Here is a 17,433-nt window from a genome sequence, read left to right on the forward strand (position 1 = left end):
TACTGCGTAGTAGCTACAATCGGTGCCGTTCAGCCTGAGCTCGGGCCAAAGACACATTTGCTCATGTGAAGAGGATGTTTTTTAAGTGCGTTATAAGCCTGTTTTACATAATAAATACATCGCAAATATGGGCACATTTAATTGGATTAATGCCGAATGAGAGAGGTAGGCTGCGCAACAACGCTGTTTGCTTTTAGTTTCGCATTGAATTAGCCTCAGTGGCGGCTCCAGGATTTTTTTGTTGGGGGGGCTAAGGGGGGGCTTAACAGTTCAGAGAGGGTGCTAAAAAACTAATTAAATTGAGTGAAAATAATGAACGCCTATAAGCTTCAGCATACAAATTCAGCCCCCTTGTGTTTTTTATATACAGCAGCTTCGAAAAAGGCATATTTTAGAATTTTTTTCTGTGGTATAAACTTCTCATATGCCACTGTTATTAGTGATATAACTTTAATGCCAACTGCCAAATATGACACTTACAAATTAATACAATTTAAGAACGCACATAGAAAATAGAGAAAGTAGGGATTTTAAATTTTTTTTATTTAATTTATAATTTTTTTTATTTTTTACACATATCTATTTGGGGGAGGGGGGGGGTGTTTGGTCACGTAACGAGAGTGATACGAGACACTATGATCCAAAAGACCACCTTTTGTTAAAAAAAGTTTCATTTCTCCGTTTAATATAAGCGAGTTTGTCTTTATTGTTGCTGTTTTCATTAAATGTAGCCTAAATAAATAAATAAAACAATGAACCACAAACTAAGCATTTGTTTTAAAAGAGGGAAAATACCTTAGGCTATTTATTTGGGTTACAACACAAGTAGACTATATCCGTCGTATTCATTTTGTTAATAAAAGTTAGATGTTTAATAAAGGCCTATGCGAATTTGCCATTGTACTATTTTATGGCTGATGTGTTTTAATTAATAGGCTAATAATGAACCACAAACTACGATCATTTTAAAGAAAGGGGAAATCCGAAGACTGTTTATTTATTTGTGTTACTGTCACGAATCCTGTCCATGAACTTCCATCCACTTGCCACCAGAGGTCGCCCTCCCATTATATTGACTCTCACACCACACAGACTATTACACATCACCCTGGACTACATTTCCCATGCTCAATTGCGCTAATCACAAGCTCACCTGAAACTTATCACACACAGCTGCTACCCAGTACTCCCACTATAAGAATCAGTCTCAAACAACCATTCACTGCCGAGTATTGCTTAGCGCTTATTGTGTGATAGTTATGTTACAGAGCCATTTCAGAGTTTTGTCTATGTCTAGTCTAGTCTAGTCCTGTCTAGTTTGGTGCCTGATTTCCTGTTTCCTGATCTCCTGCCTGTCTTGGATTCTTCTATTGCCTACCTCTCTGGAAATTGTTCGCCGATCTCAGACCCACACTAGCCTTTGAATTACTCTTCATCTTGCCTCTTCTATTACTGTTTAGCGTGTATCACTGCTATAGCTGAAAGCTACTTTATGGAGCCTGCTTAGTTTTCCTAGCCTTATCTTAGTCTTGCCTTGTCTGTTTTCTCGTGTTCGGATCTTTGCCTTGTACCTGGATTATCCCTCCAGTCTCGCCCCTGTTGGATTATGTTCGCCGTCAATTGACCCTTGCTTGTTTACTGGACTGCTCTTGTTTTGTCTTCTATATACCGGTTTGCCATTGCCTGACCCTCGTCTGTTTTGACCACACCCTTAATAAAGTTTGCAAATGCATCCGTACGTCTCACGTCTTGTTTGCCCCGTAACAGTTACAATGCGGGTAAAACATATTTTCCTTATTCATATTGGTAATAAAAGTTCAAAGTTTAATATAAGTAAATTTGTCATCATACTGTTTTATTGTATAGCCTTTTGTATTATTATTATTATTAATAATAATAATAATAATAATGAGCCACAAACTAAGCATTCGTTTGAAGTAAGTTGAAAATCCCAAAACCTTTTATTTATTTGTTACAATGCGGTTATGTCTTATTCGTTCTGTTGATAAAATGTTTATGTTTAATATAAGCTACTTTGTCATTGTAGTATTGCTGATGTTGTGTGTGGGATATTTTTTTCATTAAGAGTAATACTGAATCAACCTTAAGCATTTATTTTGTTCCAAGAATATGAAAGATCTAACGTTAAATATCAAAATAAGCGCTGTAGAAGCGAGATTGTCATTATTATTGGTTGCTGCTGAGGTAATAGACGCTCTCGTCTTTCTCGATGCTGAGATGCGTCGTATCATGTGTCGACGATAGCCAGAGATAGTCAAAACACAAAACAAAGCATCATAAATTGGCAATATTATTGCGCTGCAATAATTTCGTAGCGTATTACCGTATGGCGCGCTGTGAGGATAATTAAAATGTAGGCTTAGGCTACTCCTCATTGAAAATGTTTTTAAAAAGTTTTTGTTAAACAGGTCTATTAATTTATACAATTGAATTACAGGCCTTTAATTAAAATTATTAACACTGCAGTCATCAATGAAAATTTATTTTGTGCACAGATTTTCAAAAACAACCTGTTTAACGCGAAGTACGTTTCTTCTCATGTTTTTCACTATACGGGCCACACTAGAAATATTAAGGGAATAATTTAAAGGGGTCATATGATGCGATTTCAAGTTTTCCTTTCTCTTTGGAGTGTTACAAGCTCTTGGTGCATAAAGAAGATCTGTAAAGTTGCAAAGACTAAAGTCTCAAGTCCAAAGAGATATTCTTTATAAAAGTTAAGTCAACCACGCCTACCTAAAACGGCTCGTTCTAACACGCCCCCACATGTCTATGTCACTATGTGGAAATATTAGCATAATGCCACCCAAATGTGCTCTCAAAGAATGAAGGCGTGGTTTCAGGAACAGCAGTAGTGTTGATGCAGCCATGTCAGGGAGACGCTGTGTGTTTCAGTGCGAAAGCAAAAGCACTTTATTTGGCCTTCCGGAAGTAGATGCAACTCAGAATCATTGGTTAATATTTATTTACAAAAGAACAGCACAACCCAGATGTTCGAATTTGTGCAACGCATTTTATGGATGACAGTTTTTTGAACCTAGAAGAGTACAAGGCTGGCTGTGCACAAAGGCTATTTCTAAAAAAAAAAAAAAAAAAGGGTAAATTCCGATTTTTCTATGACAATCTGGCGCTTCTGAATCAGCGACTGTAAGTATGTTTTGTTATCGGTTTAAGTATTTGCTATTGACTGTTCAAATGCGGAGTTTTGCGCAGTGCAGAGTAACGCATCGTGTGTGTGTGTGTGAGGGGAACAGGGTCACATTACAGGAGAGTGAACTGCCTGTCAGAAATCATAGCACGTCAGCTGTCTTAACCGCAGCTTGTGTACTGCATCATCACTGTGTCTGTCACACGACTCTGTTGCCCTTTCGGGCTTGAACTGATGGTAAAACTATGATATCTTGATATTTACTTTGAAAGCTGAAGCTCGCGATTATGGTAAGGGGCATTACATTTCCGATGCGTGCTTGTGGTGTTCGGCCAATCACAATGCACTGGGCCAGCTGGCCAATCAGAGCAGACTGCGCTTGTCAAAGGAGGGGGCTCTGTTGAAAACAATGTGTTTGAGAGAGGCAGGGCAAAGAGGACCTACAATAATTTGAAAAATAATGTGTTTTTTGAACATTAAAGCATGTCAACAAATTCTGTTACACCAAATACACAAAATAATGATCTTTAAAATAACATCATATGACCCCTTTAAGACAGTTATATACCATCATCAGCCTATATTGAAGTAATTTTGTCTCTTGTTGTCTCCGAGAATATGCGCCGTTAATGCAGCATTAAAGCTCCGTCAGTTTTTTTACTTTCACTTTCTCTATAGTGAATTTACTGACTTTCACCAGCATAACTCTTGCGTACAGTTTGCGCTTTGCTTGCTTCTGTTGCTTGACCCCTCCCCATAATATCAATCGTTTATAGGCCACATATTAGACACATTTTTTTAAAGTTTATTTTTCAATGTTAATGAAAGCGAGACCAAAAATAATGGAACATCATTAGGAAATCCTTGGGGGGGCTGTGCCGGGGCTAAGCAAGTTTCTGATGGGCCCCGTTAAGCCCTGCCCTAGTGCCGCCACTGATTAGCCTAATTTGTTTTGGCTTGTTAAGCAACTTATATTTTTCATTCTTGTTTTCTTCTGAAACCGTTCAAAATTGCCTATAGGCTAGGTATTGTGTTTATTGTTTGTACATTATAACATTTCGCTTTATTTACCGGTGATATTTATGAATGTAATAATGCGGTTTCTGCTTATCTGTGTTTAACCTAAACTACAACGTAACATTAATGTAGACCTACATACTGGCATCTAAATATGATTTTATAATTTTATGCTATATAGACCTACCACATTACCCTCCACTGGGTGTAGAATGTGCAGCAATAAACTACATTTTGGTATTATATAATACTTCTGTGGATATTTTGGTAAAAGTAACTCAAAAGTAGTGTAATGTATTACAATTCAGAGACAGTAATATTGTAATATAACTAATTACTTTCAAAAGACAGTAACTAGTAATATATAATGTATTACATTTTGGAAGTAACTTGCCCAACACTGGTGATATATGGCTGCCGGCAAAACTAGCCGGTAAAATAGCAAAACTAGAAAAATTCAGATTTGAGTTGTGGAATGTAGCGAATCAGCTCATGGGGAAATATTAATAATTAATCATAACTAGTTATAATTAATTATAAATATTTAGATCCGCTGTAGATATTTACTTGACCTCTCAGGGTCAACTGTCTGTCAATTCTAAGAACGTTAATTTCCTGGTTAAGGGAAATAACTTTCTTACTGTACAACTCTACACATAAACACTTAAACTAGTCTAACATACTACATAAACACTTAAACTAGTCCAACATACTACATAAACACTTAAACTGGTCTAACATACACATACACACACACACACACACACGCATACAGTTGGTATAGGAAAGGGTTAAAGCTTAAGCAGTAAAGAGGAGAGAAATAAGGAATGAAGTTATGGAACCATTTGCATATTCAGCAGATAATATATATTGTGTGTTTGATTGGTCCAGACGCTACAGGAATATGAAATATATCAAATTTACTGTGGCAATAGGTGAATAGGGTATTTTTCCCCCTCAGGAAACTGCTGGTTTCTGGCATCGGTTGGGTCTCTAACATTTCAAAACAAATTATTACATAAGGTCGTTCCAGATGGACAGTAATTCAGCCACAATTATACTGGTTTATTTCACTTCAGGGTAAGTTCCTCTTACAAATTCCTACAGAATATTTATTTCTGTTTTGACCGTATGATTAACCTTTGAAACCCCATGCAAAAGTACAGGGGTTCACAAACCTGTCCTGGAGGACCCCCAGCCCTGCATAATTTGCAAGTCTCTACTAATGAGCTGATGAGTTGAATCAGGTGTGTTAGATAAGAGTGACATACAAATGTGCAGGGCTAGGGGTCCTCCAGGACAGGTTTGAGAACCACTGTAACAGTATATTTTGTGTTTCATTGTATCAGTTGTTCAATCACTATATAAATGTACAGTTCTGGCAGTTTGGAAACAGGTATGATGTTGTGATTGATGACAAACTGCCAACAATTGGCCTGCAGCTGATTTTTGTGAAATCAAAAACATTTAATGAGTTCTGGCCTGCCTTGCTGGAGAAAGCATATGCCAAGTAAGTGCCTGTACATCTAAAGTCTTCTCAATAATACTAAACATTAGCGCAGATGTATTCAGTATAAGCACGGCTGTAATTCGACCTGTGGTTCATGTGCAGTAATTGTTCTCAAATTTGTGTTACACAGTGGCAAACAATTTTGAGTTTGAAAGACTGTTCCAGGGTGTGCGGCTCCTACGCTGAGATGCATACTGGTCGAGTATCTGAGGCCCTCTTGGACTTTACTGGTGGGGTTCATATGCACTATGAACTGAAAACAGCTCTTACTGATTTGTGGGAGATAATGCACCGTGCTTACCAGTCAGAGGTCCTTATGGGTTGTGAAACTCCAGCAGGGGTAAGCAAAGAGTAATTATATCTTACACACATGATCATGTTAAATTAAAACATTAATATATTAAAGTAATAATTTAAATAAAGGATTATTGTGATTCCTTTGATTTTATCTATCTATCTATCTATCTATCTATATATATAGAGATACATTTCAAGATGCTGTACGCGATGTTAGCCATCTTGTTCACTAAGTAGACCCCAAATTCCCCATACCTTCAAACACTCACACACACACACACACACACACACACACACTCTCTCTCACTCACTCACTCACTCACTCACTCACTCACTCACTCACTCACTCACACAACCCCTCCAATATCTTTTCTCTGTATGCCTAGACAAAAAAAAGCAACTTTAACACTTTTACACAGTGCCATCTGTCTCCTAATAATTGTTTTATGTTTTCACATAATCAGAAAGAGAAGTGGTTACCAAATGGCATAGTTGTGGGCCACGCTAACACCGTGACAAAGGTTTACCAGGTAAGACTGCACAAATTCAAGTCTCAGCGTGCATCAAATAATGTCAGAAGTTCCCAAGAATAATATTTTAAAAGAAAATGCCTGGAGTCCAGCCAACTTGATTCAACACACCCTCTCTTTACAAGTTTATACTTGATTTGGCGTTTTTGTTCTGTTAAGACAGTAGTGAGAAAGATAAAATCTCTTTGAATATTTTGTAGAAATGTATTAAAAATCAAATCAGGGGTGTTCAAACTAAAAGCCTCTGTTAGTGGATCCTTTCCTAAAATATAATGGCTGTGTCGCCAGGTCTGCAGTTTACCCACGGAATTGGGCTACTTTTACACTACTGCTGCGGGAAGCCCATACACCCCCCCCCCCCACTCCAAATCAAAGAAAAATAAAAAAAAAACTGAAATTGGGCTAATCTTAATTAGTAATTGGGAGGATTTTGTCAACTATATAATTTCATGTATTAAGATCCATTTATACTGTGTGAGGAACATATTAAGCAACCACTTTAACCACAGGTTGCTTCAGAGAGATTTTTCAGCATCCTTTCTAGTTCACAAGCTTGTTCCTGTTAGAAAGTGTGTGGGAACTTGCTGGGAAGAATCTTTTACCATCCATTGAACACACACAACAAATAATTAAAAATAAGCATTTTACTTCAAAATTCTTGTAAAAGTATTGCAAAATGTAACTGTAACAAAGTTTGTAGTCATGGGAAGTAGGAGGCGGGAACCGGCGAACATTTAAATACTTTAATAATAAAACAAACACAAAATGAAAGTAAAGCAGCAGCCCCTCGTGGACGACTGCCGCACACAAAACACAAAATAAAGTCCAGGCCTGGTCCTCTCTCGTCCAACACTGTCGTCACTCCTCCTTTTATCCTTCCGGAGCTCCTCCGTGGGACTCGAGACCGGTGAGTGGCGCAGGTGTCGTGCATTAGCATTTACTCCACCGGCCTCGCTCCGTTCCCACGGCTCTCGGCCCTGCCCCTCTCGTCACAGTAACCTTTTGTTTATAGTCTATAAAAGATAGTATTAAAAAGGTCTGCCACATTTATATACCACTAAATATCTGCAGTTGAAATCATGCTCAACAGGTCATGAGTGGTAGAAACCCAGGTAAGCTGGTTAGATTGTTCAACCCATGGGGAGACAGTGAATGGAAAGGAGACTTGAGCGACAAGTAAGCTCTGCTTTTATTCAACACTATAGCAGATAACCAGCTAGCAGAACAATTGTCAGTAAAAACAAAAGCAACAAATTAACAAAACATAAAAATTGTGAAATTGTATAATTATTAACTGTCAAAGTTATCCTTTGTCCTGATGTTTATTTTGCATAATTCTTTCAGATCACCTTTGTGGAACACAGCGAGCAGAGAGGACCACAAACAACTCCTTGTAAATTAAAATGGAGAGTTCTGGTGAGCATGAACCATGTTTTCATATACATAAAATGTACTAAAACACAAAATACAATTTGTCTAGGATTTATTTTAAATTTTTTTCAGGATGTCAATGAACGATTTCCCTAGAACATTTGACAACATGGATATCTGCTGTACCAGTCTTGATTTTCTGGAAGGGAAGTCTGCTTGTCGCTGGATTTCCAAGTACCACCATGGCAACTGGGTTTCTGGGAGCACAGACGGAGGCTGCATGAATTATGAAGGTGCTTTTCCTGAATTATAAAGCTGGTTATGAATGTAAATCTGCTTCTAATACCTCTCTCGTGTGATTGTAGACACCTTCTGTAAAAAAACCCAGTTTTGGCTGAGGATTAATGAGTTTGTTAAGGCCTGCGAACAGGGCCAGAACAATGTTCTGGTGACTCTCATACAGGAACCTGACAAGAGACACAGAAGCCGCGCTGCACACCATGGCATCGGATTTGGTGTTTGCAGTCAGTATTAACAAAAAAGGCAGTAAATATGGTTGTACTGTGCATGTTTGATATCTTTGTGTTTGAAGTGTAACCTTTATTTTTATTTTGAATTTTTACAGATTCGACCCGAGGCAAATAAAATATATAAATGATATCACAGTTTCTGGTGTTAATCACATTGGTTTAAAAATATACTGTGTATTCCAAGTTGTATCAATATATATATATTACATTATTTAAACCTTTCTGACTCATTCATTTTGGATGTTCAGTGAAACATCTCGGTTACATATGTAACCCTTGTTCCCAGATGGAGGGAATGGAGACATTATGTTGTGACGATGTTTAAGAGAAAACAGCAATGAGAATTAATGAGTGGATTTTGCATACTCCCCTGTAATGTTGTCAAAAGTATCGACCACGATACCAATCGGTACTGAAATTTTGAAAACGTCCATTTCCCGCTAACATTTGAGTGCTGTTGAGCAGATTCTTAAACAGCGATGATTGGTCATTGTGTTCACGCGCGCAACAGATATGACTGTGATTGGCTACAATGATCATAGCTTCACCGGTCTTCACCGATTACCGTAAGGCAACAGCATGCATCCAATCATTCAGGTTTATGCTGAGGAGCGGAGTCTGTCTCCCGGCATTCAGTGAGTGGTTCAGGGTTGTGGCAAGGGAACATAATGTCTCCATTCCCTCCATCAGGGAATGAGGGTTACATACATAAATTAGATATTCCCTGTCTGTCAGTCACCACTAGTTATGTTGTGACGACATTAGGTGTCCTATAGAAAGCGCCACAACCACTGAACAGCGTTACAACCTGTGGCACTGGAAATGTTGACAAGCTGTGGCATGTCAAAGCAAATACACAAATTCACTGACCTTGGTGCCGAGAGGGGCCAATGGTGAGTACATTGCTGCTGGAGAAGGCCATGCTGCTGTTCCATCCACAAAAATGTCTTAGCAAAATGAATTTCAACCTACAGAAAAAGACTGCTTCATGTCTTACTTTTTTTTTTCACAGCTTGGCTAGATGAACGTTGGAGAAGCATGCCTTCCAAGGGAGAAGGTTGCTATGGAGACAACATCCTACCCATAGGGATGTGAAACGATGGCATCCACTATCCAGTGGGCCAACCTCTGCTCGGCCTTCACCCTCTGCTGTCCTCGGTAACAGACAAAGAGCTGCTCAGAGCTACTGATACTCCGGGTGTGGTCCATGTATATGCACAGGGCGCATACGGGACCCAGCAACGCCAAGGCTGGATCTGCCTCCCCCAGGGGCAGCGCTTGCAGGTTCACCAGCTGGTCCTGGAAGGGAGTAGTGGGAACCTTGGGCACGTATCCAGGCTGGGGTCTCAGGACAACATGAAAGTAGGCCGGTCCAAACACAAGACACTCTTTGCTCACTGAAAATGCTTGCAGGTCCCTGACCCTCTTGATGGAAGCGAGCACAGCCAGAAGCGTTGTTTTGAAAGACAGGATCTTAAGTTCGACTGACTCTAGCGGCTCAAAGCCATCCCTCTGAAGTCCCGCCAGGACAACAGAAAGATCCCAGGAGAGTACGTGGGGTGACCCAGGAGGATATAACCTCCTGGAACCCATCAGGAAACTGATGATCAGGTCGTGCTTCCCCAGGGACTGGCCGTCCACTGCAATGTGATGTACATCATTACTAAACATCTAGACAAAAGTAACACCTATGTTAGAGCTTTATTTCTTGACTTTTCATCTGCGTTTGACACAATCCAAGTTAATACTCTTGTGTCTAAACTAATGCAGTTAGACGTGAATCCATATTTAATTAAATAGTACATTTCTTTTCTTACTAATAGAACTCAAAGAGTTAAAGTGAACAACGTTTTGTCAACAGAAGTAAAAACTAATATTGGTGTACCTCAAGGTTGTGTAAGTTCTGCTATGCTATTTACTTTGTATACAGATGACTGTCATTCATATAGGCCTAACCAATGTATCCTAAAGTATTCGGATGACACCGTGTTAATATCATTATTAAATAACTCAGAGTGTTCAGAACAGCATCAACAGGGGGTACACAAATTAGTTGAGTGGTGTGATTATAATGCCCTCAGTATTAACATAAAAACAGAGGAGATTGTATTTGGGCCTGCCTCTGACCTTCATACAACACCTGTTGTTATGCATGATGAGAACATCAGACAGGTAGAAGCATTTAAGTACTTAAGAGTAAGGATAGATAACACGGTATCATGTAAAGATCATATAGAACATATCTGTAAAAAATCAATGCAAAGAATCTACTTCCTCCGCCGATTGAGGTCTGTTGGAGCAAGAAAGTCGATTCTTTTATTATTTTTCCAGTTTGTAATTATGAGAGTTTTGCAGTACTGTAATTCTGTATGGTATAAGAGCCTATCTGTCAGTTTTAAAACAAAGCTGATGAACTTACTAAAAATGTGTTCCAAAATAGTGGGTCAGCCACTTCACAAAGTCTATGAATTATCCTATTATAAAAATCTTGTAAGGCTGGCCAATAATATTGTCTCTAAACCGAATCATGTGTTGTATAATGAATTTGTACTGTTGCCATCTAACCGGCGGTATAAGGTCCCAAGATATAATCGATTTAGGTTAAAATATTCCTTTGTACACCAAGCTGTACTAGAGCTGAACAAGTTACACAAAATTAAATCTGTACCGGAGTTTTGAAAATGTATGTGTATATATATACTGTATATAAATATATGTGTGTTTTTTTTATGTGATTGTGAAAGTTTTGTCGCCTTTTGTCCATGTGATAAAGTTTTGTAATTGTGAGTGAACCTGCTGTAACGCAAGACAAATTTTAGACCTTGTCTGACAATAAAGTTGTATCGTATGTGCTGCGATAGCAGTGACATACGCTTTCAAGGTGGAGGGTGACAGCCTACGCTCCAACCTTTCTTGCAGAAAAGAATGCACAACTCTAATCTGGCATCTTCGGGGGTCGACAGAAGAACAACAGTCAGCGAACAGACTGCACTTCAAGGCATAAACTCACCTGCTAAAGGGGGGACTCTGGCTTGAGTGATAGTGTCTACCACCACCGGTGGCAGATCACTTAAGTCTGCCAGGGAAGAGCTGTTGTGGTTCGGAGTTAGTTTGACTGGCAAGCATTCTAAGAACCAGTTTGCCTTTCCGCGGGCTAGAGATCCACCACAGTGCCAGGTCTTACATTACTGAGTACGTCTCATCTTTCACTGAATATGTCTCATCTTTCCCAGCAATGTTAGTGTGGCAGCGTCAAACGTAAACACACCAGGCTTGCTGAAGATGCATTGGTGCCGCGCAGAACGACTGGCACACGACACCAAAGCACCACAAGAGCGATTGGAAAGCAAACGACTATTTAAGCATGCAGCGACTTGAGCTGTGTCTGACTCCAGAAGAGGAGATTGCAGGCGAGTTGCGACATGAGACATGATTGTAGACCTCCCTGTCATTGATTTACGAAACAGTTGTAGTGTTGTTGATGCGGATCAACACGTGCTTGCCCTGCAGCAGCAGCTGGAACCACCGCAAAACTAGAAGCACTGCCAGCAACTCCACGCAGTTGATGTGCCAAAGCAGTCGAGGCCCTGCCCAGGACCCTGAGGCTGCCTGCCCATTGCATGTAGCGTCCCAGCCCATCCTGGAGGCATCTGTCATGACAACATGCCGGGACACTTGTTCTAAGGGCACCCCAGCCCGTAGAAAGGCAAGGTCCGACCAGGGGCTGAATGCGCGGCGGCACATCTGCGTGATTGTCATGTGATGTGTGCCACGGCGCCATGCCCATCTCGGGACTGGTTCTGTAACCAATGCTAAAGTGGCCTCATATGGAGCAATTTGAACGGCGTGACAGCGGCTGCAGATGCCATTCAGTGATACCACTGTCCTGACTCTGAAGGAACTCAGGCAGTTCAAAACTAATTGGGCGGGCTTGTTAGTGAGATGCACTGTCATGTCAACCAAGTTCAACTCCATACTGAGAAAAGAGATTCTCTGCATAGGGGAGAGCTTGCACTTTTTCCAGTTGACCCGAAGCCCCGACCAGTTGAGGTGCTGGAGCACCAGGTCCCTGTGATTTAAAACTAATAAGTAAATGAAGGCGGCACAGACAGAGGGCTGTTCTATTGTTACATGATCTTTCCCAAGCATTCCAATATGCGAATATTTTCATAAAAACATGAGCCGTATAAAATTAAGAAAGTTATCAACATAACTGATATTCAAAATGGTAAGCAAGCACTGCTTTGTTTACGTTTCTTTGTTTACGGTTTCTCTTAAACTCAGAGGTGATTGGGGCTCCCAAGTAAGACTCCTAATGTTGTCATGACATAACTTGTAGTGACTGACAGATAGGGAACTAATTTTTGTTTCATTATCTGTTAGATGAAATCTGAGGGAAAGCTTGGATCAAGCTTTTTCCATGGAAGAAAGCCTGTGGTATCAAGCAGGCCCTTTCAGGATGCAAGACAGGTGATGAAATTCTTCAGGCTAGAGCCGGGAGAGTATATCATCGTACCATCCACATACCATCCCAATAAGAGTGGAGAATTCATCCTGTCCATTCTCTGCAAAAATGAGATCCACATTCAGTAAGTTGCATGAAGGACTGATAGACTGACATTTTATTTATGCTTGGAATAAGAATAAAATTCACATTCATCCTCTTGACTGTGGAGATGTATACTCCAAAATGTTTAAAATTATATTCTTTATTACACTGGTTATTTTTTTTCCTTTAGAAAGGTTACAGAAAGAATGGAGAGAGATTTACTTGTGGATCTCTTAGGCGAGTCTGAGTTAATAATACACAGAATCACAGTGTAAAAACTTTAGTATTCTTTTGTTTGAGTTTGTCAGTGTTCAATCAGAAAATTACACACTGAAATATTGCTTCTTTCAGCAAATCTCTGCAATTGCGGGCAGCTAAATCCTATTTTTGTCCCGTATTTGTTAATGCACCTATAAGATGGAAATTAAATAAAGTTTATAAATAAAGTTAGTATAGTTACAACTTCAGAATCTAATACATAAACACCCTTACCTGCACATTGATGATTACACTATTGCTCATACTATTAAAAATATTATTTTTCAATATTTTTAATCATGATAAATTTGATACATATTATTAATAATTACAATTTAAGATTAAAACTAGATATCATAACTCAGACATTGCTTTAGGTCTCTAAATCTCTTATTTATGTATTTATTTACTTTTGTTATTTACTGACGAAAAAGTTCAGTTCTAGTTGTCATTTTAGCAGTTTTCTCTTCATTATCTTTTCTCACATTCAGGTCCATTACACTGAAGAAGTAGAAGAAAGATCAAAAACTAAAGCACTATTCTGATCAAGTAAATATGAAAGCTAATATATTATCACAAGTTGCTGTGCTTAACAATATAACAAGCTTCAAGCTCTTTAATGTCTTCTTTGGAAACAGAATAAATTTGTTGATGCTGAGAAGCTTCAATGGCTTCTTCATGAAAACCTACTTAGAGGTGAATGTTTTAAAAATCCTGTCCATTCTATGTGATATATACTGTCTGTAGCTAGTTTTGAAATCTCACAAATTTTGTGACATATGCCATATAGGGCAGGGATCCTCAAATCTGGCCCACGAGATCCACTTTCCTGCAGAGTTTAGCTCTAACCCTAATCAAACACACCTGAGCATGCTAATCAATGTCTTCAGGATCATTAGAAAATCACAGGTAGCTGAGTTTGATCAGGGTTGGAGCTAAACTCTGCAGCGCATTGGCCCTCCAGGGCAAGATTTGAGGAACCCTGATATAGGGTATAAAAACGTCTCGGTTACATATGGTAACCCTCGTTCCCTGAAGGAGGGAACGGAGACGTCCCGTCGGATGACCGATGAAATTGGGATCTCGCTTACAGGGACCAATCTACTTCGAGTGTAAACTAAATGAGCCAATGCACTTTGGCATGCGATTATTGCATCCAGCTGCTGCTGATCACAGCGTGAGTATAAGTAGGCAGCAGATGCAGCGCATATTCAGGTTTTCACTGAGGAGCCGAGCCGGTGACCCGGCCGCTCAGCGGTGGTACAGGAGCTGTGGCGACGGGACGTGACGTCTCTGTTCCCTCCTTCAGTCGGTCACTCTCGACGTCATGTCGGATGACCGACGAAATTGGGATCCTACCAAAAGGCCACAGCTACTGCCCCTTCCAGTGTCCTGTGGAAGCCACCTGCACCCCTATTTTTGGCGCAGGCCAGGGTCTGCACAAGAGGACCAGCTACTGCTACTATGGCACTACCCACTGAGTAAGACTGGATAACACTGGGAAAACGTACCCGTTCCACTTGGACCAGGGACGTTACGGAAGCTCGAACCTTCCCGAAGGAGGTTTCGGAAGCAATACACAAATGGACATCCCTTAGGTGCATATGGAAGACTCGGCCTTGGAGCCAGTGCTGCAGCGGGCTCATATGGAGCAGCCACAGCGGCGTGACTGCTGCCGTAGCTGCCATATGCCCCAGGAGCCTCTGAAACTGTTTCAGTGGGACCGCCATCCTGCTCTTACCGAGTCCCCTCCATACCGAGAAAAGAGATACTCTGTGTCAGGGAAAGTTTGCTCTTTTCCCAGTTGACCCGAAGGCCCAACAGGCTGAGGTGTGAGAGCACCAAATCCCTGTGTTTGCACAACTGATCCTGAGACTGCTTCGTCGAGGTAGTTGAGAATGCGAATGCTCACTACAGGCGTACCCACAGTGGGGCAGCGCGGAAAAACAGAGGGACCCGGCCCGGGCGTCTCATAGCCGGTCCGAGGCAGGGTCTGGTGTGTGTAACACTGACCTGCATTCGAGCAGAGGGTGCGTGGGTAGTCCGTTGGTTCATCCTCTCGATCCGCCCACTGCTGCTCACTGGCGAGAGAGGAGGGTGAGTGTGACCGATCGTCGGGGGGAGCCTCGGAAGAAACAGGTGGTACCGCCCGGGAGGGTCCAACCTGCTCTTTTTGAGAGCTCCGCTGGTTTCAAAGTGCCGGCGGGCTTGGCCATCCCCGGAGGGGAATTCCTCACCGTGACCGTAAGACCAGTCCGCCCACCACCAGAAAAAGGACGCCCCCGGCTGCCACCAGAGGAAACCCCAGATCTAGGCAGTGGCACGGGCACTCCGCCCCCTTGCAGGTAACGGAGTCCGGTCCGCAACTCCGAGATGGTCATACCCCCACAATGGGAGCATGAGCCATCCACGAAAGCCACCTCAGCATGCTTCATGCCCAGGCACGAGAGGCAGCGATCGTGACCATCACCCAGCGCCAGGTAACGACCGCATCCAGAACGCCCGGGTGATACGTTGTCTAAAGCAAGACCCACATCGTCTTTACAAAGACGTAACTTCAAGTTTGCCAAGCAACGTCGTCTTTAAAAAGATGCACCCGAAATTGCTCTTTTAGGGGAAAAAGCTCTTTTAGCGTGCCGAGGCGCACAGGGGAGATGATCATCTGCAACACAAACAGGGGGTAGTGCAACCTGATGTGTGCAACCCACTCAACACGGGAAACCACCACCACTGAAGCGCCGTACCACCAACACGAAGCGCGCTGAACTCGTTCAGTCTTCTTCTCTCAGTAGAGTAGTCAGGAGCAGAACGATGTGATCGCTCGGCTCCGAAGCGAAAAGCTGAATATGCGCTGCATCTGCTGCCTACTTATACTCACGCTGTGATCAGCAGCAGCTGGATGCAATAATCGCATGCCAATGTTCATTGGCTCGTTTAGTTTACACTCGAAGTAGATTGGTCCCTCTAAGCGAGATCTCAATTTCATCGGTCATCCGACGTGACGTCAGGGGTGACCGACTGAAAGGGAACACTGAAGGATTTGGACTGGATTCCCGTAGAGGTATAATAGCCATGTCCTTTATTCTTTAAGCATGTAATTAAAAACGTAAAAATAATTTTTTGAATCATGATGATTTATCTCCCAGGTTAAGCTTGTATTTGCAGTCATATTGTAAAGAAACATGTTTTAGCTCTAGAAATTTTCCATGACTGTAACAATAACAATAGTTCAATGTTACAGGAAGACTCCGTGGACCAGAATTAATTCGTCTCTGGAACCGTATTTTGACATACAAGGTGAGTGGATTTGAGTGAGGAATTTAAAAATATAAAGATCTTCAAATAAAGGTGGAACAGATGTGTTTTTAGCCGATTCTTGAAGCTGGATAAGGACTCAGCTGCTTGGACTGAGTTGGGCAGGCCATTCCACCAGGAGGGAACATTTAATTGAAAAGTCAGTGAAAGTGATTTTGTGCCTCTTTGGGATGGCATAATAAAGCGACGTTCACCTGCAGAAGGCAAGCTTCTAGAGCGCACATAAGTCTGAAGTAATGAATTTAGGTAAAGGGGTCCAGAGCCAGTGGTGGTTTTGTAGGCAAACATTAATGCCTTGAATTTTATGCGAGCAGATATTGGTAGCCAGTTCAAATTGATAAACTGAGGTGTGAAGTGCATTCTTTTCGGCTTGTTAAAAATGAATCTTGCAGCCACATTCTGGATTAATTGTAAAGGTTTAATAGAACTGTCTGGAAGACCTGCCAAGAGAGCATTGCAATAGTCCAGCCTGGACAGAACAAGAGCTTGAACAAGGAGTTGTGAAGCATGTTCTAAAAGAAAAGGCCTGATCTTCTTGATGTTGAATAAAGCAAATCTGCAGGACCAGGCAGTTTTAGCAATGTGGTCTGAGAAAGTCAGCTGATCATCAATCATAACTCCAAGGTTTCTGGCTGTTTTTGAAGGAGTTATGGTTGATGTGCCTAACTGGATGGTGAAATTGTGATGAAACGATGGGTTTGATGGAACCACAAGCAGCTCTGTCTTGGCAAGGTTGTGTTGAAGATGATGGTCCTTCATCCAGCAAGAAATGTCTGTTAGACAAGCTGAGATGTGAGCAGCTATCGTCGGATCATCAGGATGGAATGAGAGGTAGAGTTGAGTGTCATCAGCATAGCAGTGATATGAAAAGCCAAATTTCTGAATGA

At 41.2% G+C, this 17,433-nt stretch overlaps 1 pseudogene; it reads left to right on the forward strand.

The window, feature by feature from the left end:
- LOC107586889 (calpain-1 catalytic subunit-like) overlaps positions 1-7,703 on the forward strand; it is a 27,930-nt pseudogene extending 20,227 nt beyond the window's left edge.
- Positions 7,704-17,433: the final 9,730 nt, after the last annotated feature.

This window comes from Sinocyclocheilus grahami, unplaced genomic scaffold (assembly GCF_001515645.1).
Source record: "Sinocyclocheilus grahami isolate Dianchi unplaced genomic scaffold, SAMN03320097.WGS_v1.1 scaffold86.1, whole genome shotgun sequence".
Classification (NCBI taxonomy): Eukaryota; Metazoa; Chordata; class Actinopteri; order Cypriniformes; family Cyprinidae; genus Sinocyclocheilus; species Sinocyclocheilus grahami.